General features: G+C 44.9%; 1 protein-coding gene, 1 long non-coding RNA gene and 1 pseudogene across 13 annotated transcripts in view; 2 read left to right on the top strand and 1 right to left on the bottom strand.

The window, feature by feature from the left end:
- LOC117672649 (uncharacterized) overlaps positions 1-16451 on the bottom strand; it is an 85846-nt gene that overhangs the window by 13582 nt on the left and 55813 nt on the right. Inside the window, exon 3 of the long non-coding RNA XR_009620190.2 lies at positions 12520-12710. This is a non-coding gene — a long non-coding RNA (uncharacterized LOC117672649). The remainder of the gene's footprint in view (positions 1-12519; positions 12711-16451) is intronic.
- ANKRD12 (ankyrin repeat domain 12) overlaps positions 1-16451 on the top strand; it is a 91886-nt gene that overhangs the window by 22935 nt on the left and 52500 nt on the right. The gene's annotated exons all lie outside the window — the stretch shown is intronic.
- LOC148114886 (lamina-associated polypeptide 2-like) lies at positions 6605-7658 on the top strand (annotated as a pseudogene).

Raw genomic sequence — 16451 nt, 5'->3', positions numbered from 1 at the left:
TGACACCTTAGCAAATGCCCGGGTTTATAACTATAAAAGGTTATATTGGCACAGACTTGATGTCAAATCTGTCACCACTTATTTGGGCTCAGACGAAGCCAGACACCTAGCAAGGGAAATCTCCCAATCTAAGCCCGGAGACAACACCCCAGTGCCAGCTTATACAGAGCTAACTTCTACTCTTAAGAACTTAATGATCCAGAACGATAGAAAAGTAGATGGGATCTCTAGAAAGTGGTTTGATGATGATTGCCATAACTTGAGGTCAATTCTAAGAGCCGCAGTTAAGAAAGTTAACCGATCCAGACAGGATGGTGATTATTCAAATATGGTTCAACTCAGGAGAGCATACAAATCCCTACTGAAAAACAAGAAAAGTAGCTATAACACCAGGATGTGGAAAGAGGTAGACATGGCAGCGAAATCCCAATTCCCTACGATCTTTTGGCATAAGATAGCCGGTATATTAAAACAACGTTCCCCATTTATGGACACTGATATATCAGCAGTAAAATGGGAGAAGCACTATCTTGCTTTATTTGATGGTAACAATACAACAAATGTCTTGCAATTGGATATCCTCCAGCAAGAATTAAGGAAATGTCCGGAATGGACACCAGTTACCCCTACCGAAGTTAAGCATATAATTTAATCCTTAAAGGCCGGGAAGGCCCCTGGAAAGGACTTGTTGCCTCCTGAACTCTTTAGGTCCAACATTGACTTTTGGGTACCGGCGCTGGTAGCACTGTTTACTTATATCGATAAAGTAGGGATAATCCCTGAAGGATGGAGGTTAGCTATAGTTTTTCCAATTTTTAAGAAAGGTGACAGAGCTGCCCCATCCAACTACCGACCCATCAGTCTTCTTAATATAATTTCAAAAATGTATACGAAACATCTCCTAAATAAAATAGAGGACTGGTGCTTGGATAAGGAAATTCTGGCAAATGAGCAGGCAGGTTTTAGATCAGGTAGGTCTACCATAGACAATTGTTTTGTCCTTTCCCACTTAATTAATAAATACAAGACCCAGGGGAAAAAGCTGTATACCGCCTTTATTGACCTTACTGCTGCTTTTGATTCTATAGATAGGAACCACTTGTGGAGGAAACTACAAGTTATGGGGATGGACCCCAGACTTATTTTGTTGATCAGGATTCTCTATACTAATACGGCAATTAGAGTCAGATATGCAGCAAATGGGGCCTCAACAAACAGCATACCGACAACTAGAGGAGTGAGGCAGGGCTGCCTGCTGGGCCCTACTCTTTTTAACCTTTATATAAATGATATCCCAGCGCAGCTGGATGATCTTCTGATGCACAGCCCCCAAATAGGCTCTAGATTTATTAACGTATTAATGTATGCCGATGACTTAGTGTTGTTTTCTAGAACCCAAATAGGAATGAGGAGACTTCTTGACAAGCTCACATGTTACTGTACTGCAAACCACTTGACTATAAATGTAGCTAAATCAAAAGTTTTAGTCTTTGGCAATAAGAATAAAAAGCACAATTGGCAGATTAATGACACAAAAATTGAGCAAGTTACCCAATATACTTATCTAGGAATTATTTTTTCCAGTGCAGGAGGTTGGACTCCGCACCATCAATACCTTTCTCAAAAGGTCAGAGCAGGAGCAAGCCTTGTATCCAAATTAAGTAAACGAATCCAACCAACCTCCATTTTACCTCTTCGTAAAGTCTTTCAGGCTAAACTTGTTCCGATCATGCTCTATGGTGCTGAAATTTGGGGTCTTACAGAGGCCCCCATATTAGAGAGAACTCAAAATAATTTGTTAAGGAGGATGCTTGGGGTAAACAATTCCACTTCAGCTGCAGCCGTCAGAGCTGAATTGGGACATTTCTCACTGTACACCTATACAATCACTAGGGCGGTAGCCTACTGGCTAAAAATGACCCAGATGGATGCCAGCAGACTCCCTAAAATATGTCTAGAGGAACAGCAGATTTCAAATCCTCAAAGGTATTCCTGGCTAACCCGGCTGTCAGAAATATTGAACCGATATGGCGTAGGGTTCCCGTTGTGTGACACACTGAACCAAGTTAAACAACGGATTAAAGATATACATGGGCAAATGGACATGGCAACCCTTTCAACTAATCATTCCCTTAAACTGCTGACAGCAGTTAAAACAACTTTCACTCTGGAAAAGTATTTACATTTAGAAATGCCATCAGTGGAGAGACAGTTATTTGTTAAGTTTAGATTCGAACTTCTAGATACCAACGTTAGATTCGGCCGCTATCGGAAAATCCCATATGACAAAAGAATATGCATATGTGGGGTAAACGTCGTGGAGGACACGGCACATATAATATTCGAATGTAGTCTCTATCAAGAAGTAAGAAAACAATATCTGTCCCCAATTATAAATAAATTTCCCCACTGGAATATAAGCCAAAAATTAGCATTTCTGTTGAGGGCTGACTCTCCTCCCCTGGTAAGAGCGATCACTCGATACCTTAAAAGAATGACGGCAATACGAGCCAGTTATATCAAAAAAGATTTTATCGATTGTAAGGAAGATGAGCTCAGTTAGAGAGGAGCTATCCTATTTGGGTTATCTAGTCTTGGCAACTTAGCTATTGAAATTTGATATTGTAAAATTTTAATGTCATCTATCATATATTTTTAGATTGCTATTTTTGTAACTATTGCTATTTTGTATTTTGTTTTATCTTTTTCCCTTTTTCTTTTCTGTTTTATTTGAAAAGGCCTTCGGGCTATTCAATAAACTATACTGCCTCCTTTGCTCCTCTCTAGAAGCCCCAGGAGCAGATGTTTGAGTATTATTTCGCTTTGAGCGGGACTTTTTGCTTGGAGGTGGAATGGCAGCTGAGGATCCCTCAAGGGGATCACTAAGATGGCGCCAGCGGGAATCTGAGGAGGAGGAATGCCCCTGATTGCTTCGAATGGCGTCCGCCATTTTGGAAGCGCTTAGACGCAGCCGAGGCTTGACTTGAAAGGAGAACAAAGGGCGCGAAGAAATGGAGCTTTCCCCCAGGCACTAGCTCCGCAGTAAAATAGGTGCCGAGTAAGCTACAGACGAGCCTCCGTTTGTTGCTCTGTAGAGCTCAATAGCCTCCGATTGAGGAATAAATAGTCCGACGAGGCACTCAACAGTCGCTAGCCGTCCGGCTGAAAACGCGACTACAGGGACTGGTGCGCCGCCCCAACTGTCAGTAATTAGCTGCTAGGCAAAGGCCGTTTAAACGCAGCAGAAGAAATTCGGCAAAAAATCGCTCCCCGCCACCAGCTGACAGGCGCGAAGCCTGCCGCTAGAGAATACTTGCGTTTTTTTTTTTTTTGAACCAAATACCGTTTGCTGAGAGGGAAAGACTGTTCTTCAGATGAGGACACATCCAGTTAGGTGAAGACCGAGACGAAGAACTGGGGCAGCCTTAAAGGGGCGGTGCCTTAACTTTGGAAGGACTCGGTCATTGGCTAGACTGGGCGAATTTCCCATTCTGACTGACGTTTTTCCCTCTAGCTGGAGAATACTGTGCTCCCCCACTTTCTGGGAACTCAACTATAAAATCCATTGCAATTTCTTCCCATGGTCTGCTGGGGCTTGCCACTTGCTGAAGAAGTCCCGGCGGTTTTCCAGGTCTTGGCTTCATTGTTGCACATGTGGCACAGCTTCTTACATAGTCGTCTACCTCTGCTTTCATCCTTGGCCACCAGAATTGTCTCCTAGCGAGGTGTAGTATTTTTAGAAATCCAAAGTGGCTGGCCAGTTTGGAGTCGTGACTGCACTGGAGTACTTTGAGTTGCAGGCTTGCTGGGACATACAATTTGGATCCTTTCCATGCTAGTCCCTCCCTCATGGTCAGGACATCTTTATTGTTGGTGAGCCAAGGATCTGTTGGTAGCGCTGCTTTCCATTTAGCTGTCAATCCATCCTGATCTGGGTCGGGTGATCCTCTTGCTTGTCTCCTGGTGGTGACTTGGGCGGCTGATTTTGAGGGGGGAATGATGGCGTGGACCACTTCCTCCCAGCGGCTGTCAAATTGAGGCTTCCTCGATAAGGCATCTGCTAACAGGTTTTTTCCTGCTAGTATGTATTTCATTCCAAATTTGAAGTGTCTGAAATATTGAGCCCAACGAACTTGTTTGGGAGACAGTTTCCTGGGGGTCTTTAGGCCCTTGAGGTTTTTGTGATGTCCAGACCCCAAAAGGCACTATACTCCCCTCTAGGGAGTGCCTCCAAGACAGTAAAGCCCATCAAACTGCATAAACCTCCTTTTTCCAGATGGCCCATCTTTTCCTGATAGGGGACCTGAGACTCCAGGCATGGGATTCACTCTGTCTTCTAGCTTTACAGACTGGGTTGTAACTCTGCTTACAACTGGGAGAGACACCCCTTCTGCTGCCTCTCCCAGTTTCAACTCATTCTCGAGCTTGTTCAGACTTGCTGAGAGTGTTCTCTGTTGAAATAGGCTAGAGCAGAGGTGGGTTTCAGAAGTTCTGACCAATTCTGGAGAACCGGTAGTGGAAATTTTGAGTAGTTTGGAGAACGAATAGTAAAAATTCTGACTCGCGCCGCCCCCATCTATTCTCTGCCTCCCAAGTCCCAGCTGATCGGGAGGAAATGGAGATTTTACAGTATCCTTCCCCTGAAGTGGGGTGGGAATGGAGATTTTATAGTATCCTTCCCCTGAAGTGGGGTGGGAATGGAGATTATATAGTATCCTTCCCCTGCCACGCCCACCAAGCCACGCCAATCAAGCCATGTCATGCCCACCAAGCCACGTCCACAGAACCGGTAGTAAAAATTTTGAAACACACCACTGGGCTAGATGTGTTTTTCGGATAAGCCTTGCTGATTTTTCTAGCAGTGGAGGAGTTGTAGGCTCAAGCTTGCTGAGATTTCGCCGTGTCGCTGACCACCGCATAACAGCTGTTGAATGCTTCAGCGGAGCAGACTGCGGCCGCCATTAGGCGAGTAAAAATGGGCAGAAAAGCCCAGCGTCCGAAACCGCTGTGGATATCGTTAGCATGAGTTTGGCGTGCTGAGCGCTTGAGACGGTGTAGCGAGAGGCGGTGAGAGTCAGCAGGGGTGATCAATCCCAATTTCTCTTCCCTTTCGGAGCTGGGCTGGCGTCAATGCAAGAGCATTACAGTCAAATTGGGTGCGAAGCGGCAGTCTTAGTGGTTGGCGGTTAATGGCGGTGGCAGCCATTTTATGCTCCCTGACAGGAAGTTTTTCTGGTGATTGACATGCAGCTTGTAAAAGGGCTTGGTTTCCAATCCTCAGCTACAAACGCAGCCCTTGGAGGGCGCTGGGTCCGACCCTGCCATAGGCCTCCGAGGTGAACAACATTGCAACGGCCACAGGGGACTTGGCGCAGCAGGACTAGTCACTAATTGACAGTGCGCGCCATTTTGTCCCAGAGCGTGAAGGACTGGAGGCCTGATACCGCCTGTGATTTGGAAGAGCAGCTTCCCAGAAGACCTTGGGCTCGGGCCTGGCGTTGATTGGGGCCGCACCCGCTTGAAGCTGGATTGCAATAGCGGCAGCTGGCAGGCTACTACACAGATTACCAAGCAGCAGGAACTGCAGGTGCAGAGTGCATTCACAGCAGTTGCGCAAGGCCAATGACCTATATTGAGCTTCTAGCAGGATTTCTGGTTGGGGTGCTACTTGAGCAGGCCCGTTTCATTATAACTTAATGGCTTAATGCTTTTTAAATGTTTTTAATATGTTTTGTTATTGTTTTTTTAACTTTGGGGCCAAATTTATATATTTCTTTTTAAACTGTTTTTTAATGTTTATATTCATGTTTTTTATTTTGGCTGTACACCGCCCTGAGTCCTTCGGGAGAAGGGCGGTCTATAAATTTAATAATAAATAAATAAATAAACTATATCTATTGCATGGACTTGGATGCCTCATTTGCTGACCCTATGGAGAGGGGTGAGGGCTTTCACTCCCATGGGACAGCTAGGCGCAGTTCCAAGCGCTGTTCTCATAAGGCTAAGAGTGGGAATAAGGAGGCTGCGGCTAAGCTGAAGGCCAAGGCCATATCCATCAGGAGGCCTTCCAAAGCCCAGGAGAGGGCGGAACAGCGGTTACAAAAGGCACTAGAAAAACAAGTGGAGAAAGGGGTTAAGGCCACTGAGAATCTTAGTCCCCAAGAGGATTTCGGGCCTAGAGCCAGTACAGGCATTGCCCAGTTGATTGACCCAGTTGATTCGGATCTTGGGTTATTGGCAGAACCAGGCCCATCTATTAGCCTCAGGCCATCAGGGTCATTATTTCCACTGCCCCTAGGAGGAGAGTCGAGCAGGGGGCTGAGACCTTCACCTGTGGCCTCTCTCATCCAGACGGTGTCGGTGGAACGTCCGTCAAGGGGCGGTGAGATGGAGATGTCCTCTAAGGTCCAGAAATGGATCTAGGAGGCGATGCAGCACAGCTTTGAAGCCGGCAAGCACCACAATAGGCAAGCAAACATCAGTGAGGTATGTGGGGCCGATTCAGGACAGATTCCATCAGTTTACCATCAGTTTACCAACCAAGGAGGGTCGGTGTCCCAGCTGAGTTCGGACTCAGCTTCTCAGACCGGAGATTCCTTTTTCCATGGAGGTGTCCCTATTGCATCAGGCGTTTTCGGACGAGGAGGGCTTGATGCCGGAACAGCCCACCTTTAAGGAGCTGTTCAAGCCTCACTTATTCAAGGCCCTGCTATTTAAGGCAAAGACCTCTACAAGGTTGGGAATGACCACTATGGGTCTGGAAGTAGCAGGAGTGGCACAGGATCCAGCGGAGTTGCTCTTTTCTGAGGCTGCTACTGAAGCAGAAGTTATTCCGGTACCCCAATTATTTTTAGATATGATCCACAAGCAGTGGTCATCACCAGGGGCATATCCTAGCGTGAACTCATACGAGAGAAAATTTTATAACACGGCTCCTGATCTCATGGAGCTTTTATAGGTACTGGTGGTTGATTAGCCGGTGATTGATTTAGCATCCCCATCAACAGCGTTAGCGGAGGCTGAGGAGGTGTTGAAGCCAGAGATGCATAGGCTGGCACTCCATAAAGCACACCAGGCGGCAGCCTGGTTGATCAAGGTGGCAATGGCCGCCTTCTTAACAGTGCATCTTTGCTTTGGCTAAAACATATGCAAGAGAGGGTGCTGGTCACAGATATAAGGACACATCAAGATTTTAATAAAGTAGTGGCGGCCGCAGAATTTACGGCAGATGGTACTCTCATTTAAGCTAGGTTTGGACCCCAAGCCATTGCATCGGCTGTTACGGCCAGATGCCTGCTTTGGCTCAGGTTATGGCAGGCAGACTCCAGGCGAAAATGGAGACTTGTGTCTGCTCCATTCAAAGGGTCCAAGTTATTTGGCGAGTCCTTGGATCCAATATTGATAGAAGCTAGGGATAAGAGGAAGATTTTGCCTACTTTATCACGGTGGTTTGATTGCCGGGCAGTTGCACCCTTTCGAAGACCTTATTTTTGTCCCTATGGAGGGGTCGAATTTTGGCAGGTCTCGGAGGGGGTTCGCACAGGGACAGGGCTATCAGCCAGGACAGTATCAGTTCCCAGATAGGAACAGGTCGCGTCCCCCAAATAAGCAGCCATTTCACTGGGGGAGCAAGCACTCCTTCTGCCGCCACCGCTGACTCAAAGGACAGGGCTTCCATTGGTGGCCGACTAAGTCTTTTTGCAGACTAATGGGAGCAGACCACCACAGATGCGTGGACACCATAACATCCAGTCTCTCCATGGAATTCCTCGTACCCCCCCCCTAAGGTTTTTCATCCATTGCCCTACATCACGGGATGCAGCCAAAAGATGGCTCATAGATACAACCATCCAAATTTACTGGACATAAAGACAATGGAACCCATTCCAATAGAACAGCGGGGGCACGGGTATTATTCCATGTTATTCATCATCCAAAAGACGGGGGGGGAGTTTCCGACCGATTCTAAACCTCAAGGGCCTGAACAAATATCTGAGGTATCGGAGGTTCAAGATGCATTCTCTACAATCAATCTTGGACAATGTCCGGAAGGGAGACATCTTCACCTCCATCGACCTCATGGAAGTGTATTTACACATCCTGATTGCCCCACACTACAGGCAGTACCTGAGATTTTGCTACAAGATCAAACATCTCCAGTACTGAGCACTCACATTTGGTCTAGCATCAGTGCCCAGAGTGTTTACAAAGATCTTTGCAGCGCTGGGGGCTTCACTCAGGGCCAGACCTGTCCAGATACAAACCTACCTGGATGACATTCTGGTCCAATCGACATCACACGAACGAGTGGAAGTGGACTTAGGGGTCACAGTACGCTGACTGCAGGCCCATGGCTTCTCAATCAATGTGGGGAAAAGCCATCTCATGCCGACAAATCGCCTGTTACATTTGGGGACGATAATCGATACTGTAAGCTGTCAGGTTTTCCTGTCCCCAGAGAGACTGGAGAGCATCAGGAGCATGATAACCTTAATTCGCTCAATCAGAGTAGTGTCACTAGCCATACTGTCAACCATATTAGGCAAGATGATTTCTTGCATAAAGGTAGTGCCTTGGGCAAGGCTCCATGCACAACCTCTGCAGTGGTTTCTCCTGCCATTTCAGAGGTCGGTCTGGGGCAATTCCCTGGCCAGAATCCAGGTCCCATTGGTGGTCTTGACATCCTTCTTCTGGTGGGCATCCAGTCACATGGAAGGAGGGTGTTTTTTCAGGGACCAGAACTGTCTGTTGGTCACATCAGATGCCAGTCTGGACGGCTGGGGTGCCTATTGTCAAAATTTGGTGGCCCAAGGGACGTGGTCAAGGACAGAGTCACAACGGAGCATAAATTGGCTAGAACTGAGGGCAGCATGCTTGGCTCTCAGAGAATTCAAGGCCCAGATTGCAGCCCATCACATGCTTCTATTGACTGACAACGTAGCCGCCAAGGCTCACGTAAACCGACAAGGAAGTACACACTCCAGGTCACTGATGGAGGAGGCGAGGCTACTCTGTCGCTGGGTGGAGAAACACTTGATATCCATCAAAGCGGAGCACATTTCTGGCTTGAACAATGTACAGGCAGATTGGCTGAGCAGGGCCACCATCGACCATTTGGAGTGGTGCCTGCTGCCGGAATTGTTCGAGATTGCAGTTCGATTCGGTCAGCCGATCATAGATCTTTTCGCATCACTGGTGAACAGTCAACTGCCTTGCTTCTTCTCCAGATTCCCAGCACGGGGCGGAGGGAGTCAACACCTTTCGTTGTCCTTGGCCCCAGGGTCTTCTTTACGCATTTCCGCCTATGGTGCTGATACCACGGGTGATCACTCAAATTTTAAGAGATAAGGCAGAAGTGATTCTCATAGCCCCACATTGGCCCAGATGTCCGTGATTCGCTGATCTGGTCAGCCTGTCGATTGCCACACCGTGGAGGATTCTGCCCAACAGGATCTCCCTCAACCAGGGTCCCATCTATCATCCGGATCCACAATGGTTTCATTTGACTGCGTGGCAGTTGAGAGGAGACTTCTGAAAAAGCGGAACTTCTCTGGCATTATTCGGACGATACAGGCTGCCAGGTGACCGCCCACAACATGAATTTATGATGCCACTTGGTGGGCCTTTTGTGTGTTGTGCACCAGATGGAACATTGAGGCCACCAGGGTCTCTGTTCCACAATTGTTAGACTTTCTTCAAACCAGTCTGGAGAAGGGGTTGGCCCCGTCGACTACATAGGCAGGTAGCGGCTCTGGCTTCAGTTTTGTCCTGCGGAGTGAGTGACTTGATAGCGCAGCACTCAGAGGTACGGAGGTTTCTAAGAGTGGTCACCAATTTAAGACCTGTGGTGGTTCATCGGTATCCTACTTGGGATCTCTCTAAAGTATTGCAGGCATTCAATAGAGCTCCTTTTGAACCACTTAGGACTGTCCACCTGACTTTTTTAACATATAAGGTGGTTTTTCTCGTGGCCATAACATCGGCCAGGAGAATATCGGAGCTGCCCGCACTCTCAGTGAGGGAGGAATTATGTGTTTTTCACACGGATCGAATTGACTTGCGGCTGGACCCTGCCTTTCTACCCAAAATCAACTCCTGGTTTCATCGGGCACAGGAGTTGGTTTTGCCGGATTTCTGCCCCAATCCATCTCACTCGAGAGAACGCATATTGCAAACTCTGGATGTGCGCAGGGCCTTGCGCATCTATATAAAGAGAACGCAGGCCTTCCGGAAAACGAAGGCATTTTTTGTGTCCTATTTTCCAGCCACGATGGGGCAGAAGCTTTCGGCTTCCACAGGTTGCTCCGGGCGACGATTGCCAGAGCTTATGATATACAATCCTTGCCGAAACCTAGGGCAATTACTTCCCACTCCACCAGACATGCGGCGACCACAGCAGCCTGGGTGAGATGGGCTTCGGTGGATCTGCCGGGTGGAGACCTGGATGACTCCGTCGCCATTTATATGCCATTACCTGCTGGACTCCTGCGCCTCGGCGGAGGCCACATTTGGCAGGAAAGTCCTACAGCGGATTCTAGAGACGCCCAACAACCAGGAACAGACAGGTACCCACCCGTGAGGATGACCTGCTTTGGTAAGTCCCATGCCTGGAGTCTCGAGTCCCCTATCAGGAAAACGGGTGTTGGTCCTACCTGACACACCCCTTTTCTGAAGGCGAGGAGAGACTCCAGCCCCACCCTAAGAGGGATATGGTCAGGGGAGCCTTGGAGTGTTGTTGCAGGTGCTGCATCCTGGAATATTGTGAGGATTTCGTGGAAACTGGGAGAGGCAGCAGAGGGGACGTCTCTTCAAGTTACAACCCAGCCTGTATAGCTAGAAGACAGAGTAAATCCCATGCCTGGAGTCTCTCCTCCCCTCCAGAAAAGGGGTGTGTCAGGTAGGACCAACACCTGGTCTCTCTGCGTCATTGAGCTTTTGAACACGTAGGTGCAGGGCAGTAATTGTCCTCTGTTGTTCCTTTGTAGAAGTACTGCAGCCACCGCCACATCGCTGACGTTGCCTTGTATGATGAATTGCTGCTCTGGATCTGGGTGCTGGGAAAACAGTCTCTTTAGGTTCTCAAAGACTTTTGGCAATCCATTGTCCAAGCAATTGGTTGTGTCGGCTTTTGCTTCATCAGCAGGGACCCTGTTTTCAAAAGTTCGGTTAGGGGTAACCGCAAAAGCTGGGATGAATTGCCTATAGAAGTTAGCGAACCCCAGGAAGCTCTGAAGTTCCCTGTGGGTGCATGGAGGTTGCCAATCAAGAACTGCTTTCACTTTTCCTGGGTCCATCTCTACGTCTCCGCTGGAAATTCAGTAGCCCAAGTAGTCTAGGGAGGTTTTGTGAAACTCGCACTTTGACAGCGTCGCGTAAAAATTGGTGGCAAGGATTTTTTTCAGCACTTGCCGGATAAGTTTCACGTGCTCCTCCAGGGTTTCACTGACTATGAAAATGTCATCTAAGTAAATGAGGACCCCCTTATACAGATGCTCATGTAGCAGTTGGTTAATGAATTGCATGAACACCATGGGGGCGCCAGTCCAAATGGCATTACTTTAAATTGGAAATTGTCAAGCGGGCAGTTGAAAGCAGTCTTCACTCATCCCCCTCTCTGATCCTTATGCGGTATTAGGCTTCCCTTAACTTCAGTTTGGTAAATAACTTGCCCTTCGACAAATTGTTAAGCATGTCTTTCATGAGAGGGAGAGGGGAGGTGTTTTCCACGCACATGGCATTGATTTCACGAAAATCAATGCAGAGCTTCACCCCCCCCCATCCTTTTTCTCTTTGAAGAGCACCAGGGCCGCCACTTTGGATTTCGCGAGCTGGATGAAACCTCACTCCAGATTGGCATCTATGTATTTCCTCAATTCCTCAATCTCTTTTGGAGTCATGGAGTACATTTTTGACTTGGTAATTTAGCCTCTGGCACAAACTATCACACAGGTTGGTCGAGTGGTGAAGGGGGAGGAAATTGCAGTCCTCTTCACTAAAAAAAACCCATAAGTCTTGATACTCCGTGGGCACTTGCTGGCTGCCAGGTAGGGCATCTCGGTCTGGGCTGCAGGTTCCAGCGCAATAGTCTCCTTTGGGGTGGTGAATTCTGGGTATAGTCCTGCCTTACAGGTGGCAATGGCCCAATGCCAATGACTTGTTTCCTGTAGCTGCCATCCCAGGAGATGGTGGGGCCCCACTTATTGACCCATGCGAGTCCCAATATGACTGAGTCGGTCATCTTTGGGGCGACCATGAACTGGAGGAGTTCCTGATGGCGCCCCATATCTAGTCTGACGAGCTCAGTGACCAACGTGGCAAGGGCCCCTCCAATTAGCATTCTCTCGACTTGCTCAAAGCTGATGGGGTGCACCAAGGGCCTTGTGCGTATGCCCAACTGTTCAACTATGGGGAGACTGATTAGGCATTGCGTGCAACCAGTGTCTATGACGGCTTCTACTTCCCCATCTCTGGGACTGCTAATGCAATTTTGAGGGCAAAGGGGCGGGTGGCTCCACTTACCATTGGGTTGTTGCCACTGCTTTTCCTTGGGGACACTGGAGGAGATCTGTTGGCCAGAGTTCCCTCTGCTTAAATGGGCAGGAGTGGGACTTCTGCAGCGTGTTTGACGTTTCGTCCTTTGTTCTCTGATTCCTGCGGGGTTTTCCTTGCTCCAGTTTGAGCAGGAGTTGGCTGGAGTTGAGGGCTGTTATCTACAGATCAAAGAGAACTACAGTTGACAAATAAGTCTTTTTGATGGGTAGGGTTTTACACCACTATACACTTTCAATTAGGTTTTGAATAGAGAGCCTTAATCAGGAGTATGCGTTTGGGTTCCATGTTTAATGTGGCTAATTTCTTCCCAATAATGTTTCTATTATGGAATTAAAAACCACATTTGAGATCTTTGAAGGCAGTAAACAGTTTGTCAGGGTTCCAAGTAACACCCCCAATGAAATCAAACTCCGAAGCTTGAAGTTCCTCAACACTAACTTTTATTAGAGATGTCATATTGGCACAGCTGGGAAAACCTGAATCTGAGAGCTTCTGGGTTTTCCACACCCAAAATTAAGTTCAACACCTTGCCCCTCACCCACATGTCCACCACACATCCAATCAGGTACCGTCCGGAACAGAAGATAGCTCCTCATCCTTCTCAACACAGCTGCAGGGCACAATGGCCTTGACTTTCTATAATTTTATTTTTCCTACATATCTTCTTCATTCTATACAATCCCCCCTCCCAATTTCCCACAGTAGAATTTATGGCAGGCCTGAAGCCTGAAGGCACAAAGGTAAAAAGATGGCTTCCAGGTCTGACAGAGTTTCTTGTTTTTAATTACTCATTTCGTTATGAGAAGGTATAAAACAAAACATTTGTCTATTATGGAGCGCTCTGATCTAAATTGCAGTTTGTTCTTCCAGTAAGGAGATTTCTTTTTTCCATCATTAAGTCTACTGTTTTACTCAAAAAGTATTTTGCACTCATCTTAACCATGATTCTAAGAAGACTATAGGTCTATAATATTTTGGATCACCCTTGCCTCTTTTTTTATATATGGAGAACCCAGGCAGGATGCAACCGGTATTATTTATATGGGAGAGCAGCTCAGCTAACAACGGGGCTCACCAATCAATATCTGTCCTAAAAAGCTTCAAGAGTAGAAAATCTTTAGGTGCCTTATTCAGTTTCACAGATTGAATAGTGGAATTTTTGATAGTGATGACACTGGAGATGGGTAGGGGAGGTTTTCAAATCCTAATGGGTAAATGATTTGCTTATGTAGAAGGCTCTGGTTAGAAATAGCAAATTGTGTTCGCTTTTTGATGGACAGATTCTAGGATAAGAGATTTTATAGAGTTATCAACCAGTTTGTATGTTATATGTCATTAAATGAGGAACAGCTCTCTCTAAAGTGGGGAATAATTTGCTCAATCTGTTTAATTCAAAAGTTACAGATTTTTATTTATAATTAACAGAACATGTAGGCATGCATATTAGAAAATAAAAATGCAACTGGATTAATATATCAAAAGCGTAGCAGATGAACTTATTTCTAATGGTCCATCTAAATTTTCTTTTGTTGGGTGTAGTTCCCATGGCAATGCCATTTGTAATGAACCTTTATTGTGGAAAGACAGGACAGAATTTGTTTTGTATAGAGTTTTGATTTGCAACTAGATGGATTACAGCCATTTGCTTTATTTTAAGGAAAAGAAAATGAATCTTAAATTACTCTGATTGTCCTTGAATTTGCATTTTCCCTAATCAAAAGAACCAATTATTATGAACTTGCTGCAAGACAAGGGAATAATAAAAAAGAACCCCATATGGCTTTATTATTGTGCAGGTAATCATGGAATTTTGTCATCTTTTAATAAAGGGGACAAGTCAAATTATGTTGATTTGAATGAAAGGGATGGTTGAAGTGAACAGCAGTGTAAACTTTGAAGAATAGAATCTTAACCTGAATATTACAGCTGGCAAAGAAAAAGAGCTGCTTCATGAAGCTTTGGCTGCTTTGTGGATTAGACCTATGATGATGCCTTTAGATGCTCATCTCCATTTCTTAGCTGAGGGAGCCAATGTTGTCTGAAGACCTTTCTGTAGTCATGTGGCCAGTATAACTAAAGTCAAAGGCGCAGAGAATACAATAATGAAAGTTAACTGGTTGTATCACTTGATTCACAGATATATTTGGGCCCATTGGCAGTCTGACATTTATGTCCTTTGGCAATGTATTAATATCAAGATGTTAACATGTACAAAATACAGTTGGTTTCCAATACTGCATTCAAAATGTATTGAATGTATCATTGTCATGCACTCATTCAGTTTCTAAACTTGAATAAATTCCATGAATGCATGATTGTGTGTTCCTCTAGATGAGGATGTGTTTTTAAAATGTGCAACTTCGTTAGCTGTGCTAATTTTGCAGATATCCAAACAGAGAATTATGTTAGCAGATAGTAAATCATAATGCAGGTAATAGTATCTTAGATTTGCCACTCAAAGTGATCTTATTTTATTGTGATCAATAGATAATTTAAATACAGGTACTCCTTGACTTTCAACCACAATTGAGCCCAACATTTATGTTGCTAAGTGAAAAATTTGTTCAGTGAATTTTGTCCATTTTATGAGTTTTCTCGCCACATTTGTTCACTGCAGTTCTTAAATTAGTAATAGAGTTGTTAAGTGAATCTGGTTTCCCCATTGACTTTGTTTGTCGAAAGATCGCAAAAGGGGATCACATGATTCCAGGACACTGCAACTGTCATAAATGTGAGTCAGTTGCCAAGCGTCTTAATTTTGATCACATGATCATGGGGATGCTGTGAAAAATAGTCATGTTACTTTATTCAGTGCTGTAGTAACTTCGAATGGTCATTAAATGAATTGTTGTAAGTCAAGGACTACCTGTACTCACAATTTAACTTCTATAAAAGAAGTAAATATTCTTCATGTATATTTAATAAATATCAGACAATATTGCTGTGTTATATGCATTTAGAAAAATATAAATTTAACATGAGAACTTTATTGCTCTATTACCATCTATTGCTTATATCTTATATGATATAGATCTTATATCATCAGGGCACTTGATCTGTACAAATGCTTGCTGCTACTTTAAGACAAATTTCATAAAGTCATACACTAATCACAACAATGTCCATTTTAAATAGTAACTCAAAATAGAGCAATTAATGTTACCCAAAGCAATAAGGGAAGTCCATCAAATAGGCTTTATTCTTTGACTTGCATATAGAGCCTCACTTGAGCACTATTTTCAATGTAGCAAAAATGATTTTATAAAATGCTCAGTATGGAAAAAATTCAGTCTTCAACATAAATTTGAATATTGTTTTTTCTCTACAATTTGGAAATCAAATTTTAATCCAAAATCAGTTATTAGCTTCCTTTTCTCCTGTAGGTGGCAGCAAGATGTTAGCTTCTTTTGATTTCCAAAGTGGAGAACTACTTTATTCTATTTGTTCAATACGTAAAATCACTATTTTCTTTTTTCTTCCAGAGTAACCATAATGTTTATCTAGAACTGTGGAATTACCTATTACTTTTGAAGTGTCATCCAGAAAAGCCAAAATACTGTCAAATATATAAATAAAACTCATAGATTCTTTTTGAAAATAAATGTTCAGTCCTCTGTTGAGTAATGGAATCAAAAAAGGGCATTCTAAATTTGAAAATATTTTATCAATAGTATTTATTTTTAGAATTCTAATGATTGACATAAGTTGTCTTCCATTTTAATTTAGAGTTTATTAAGATGCCATAGATCGGGGTCTCCAACCTTGACTTTGCTGCCTGGAGAATTCTGGGAGTTAAAGTCCACAAGTCTTAAAGTTGCCATGGTTGGAGACCCCTGCTGCAGATCATCCTTAATTCAGTTGGTGAAAAATGAATAAAAATATGAAATAGTGAGCAAAAA

Source organism: Pantherophis guttatus, chromosome 3, assembly GCF_059756535.1.
Source record: "Pantherophis guttatus breed Tessera chromosome 3, ASM5975653v1, whole genome shotgun sequence".
In the NCBI taxonomy this organism is placed as follows: domain Eukaryota; kingdom Metazoa; phylum Chordata; class Lepidosauria; order Squamata; family Colubridae; genus Pantherophis; species Pantherophis guttatus.
This window is presented reverse-complemented; position numbering and strand designations above follow the sequence as displayed.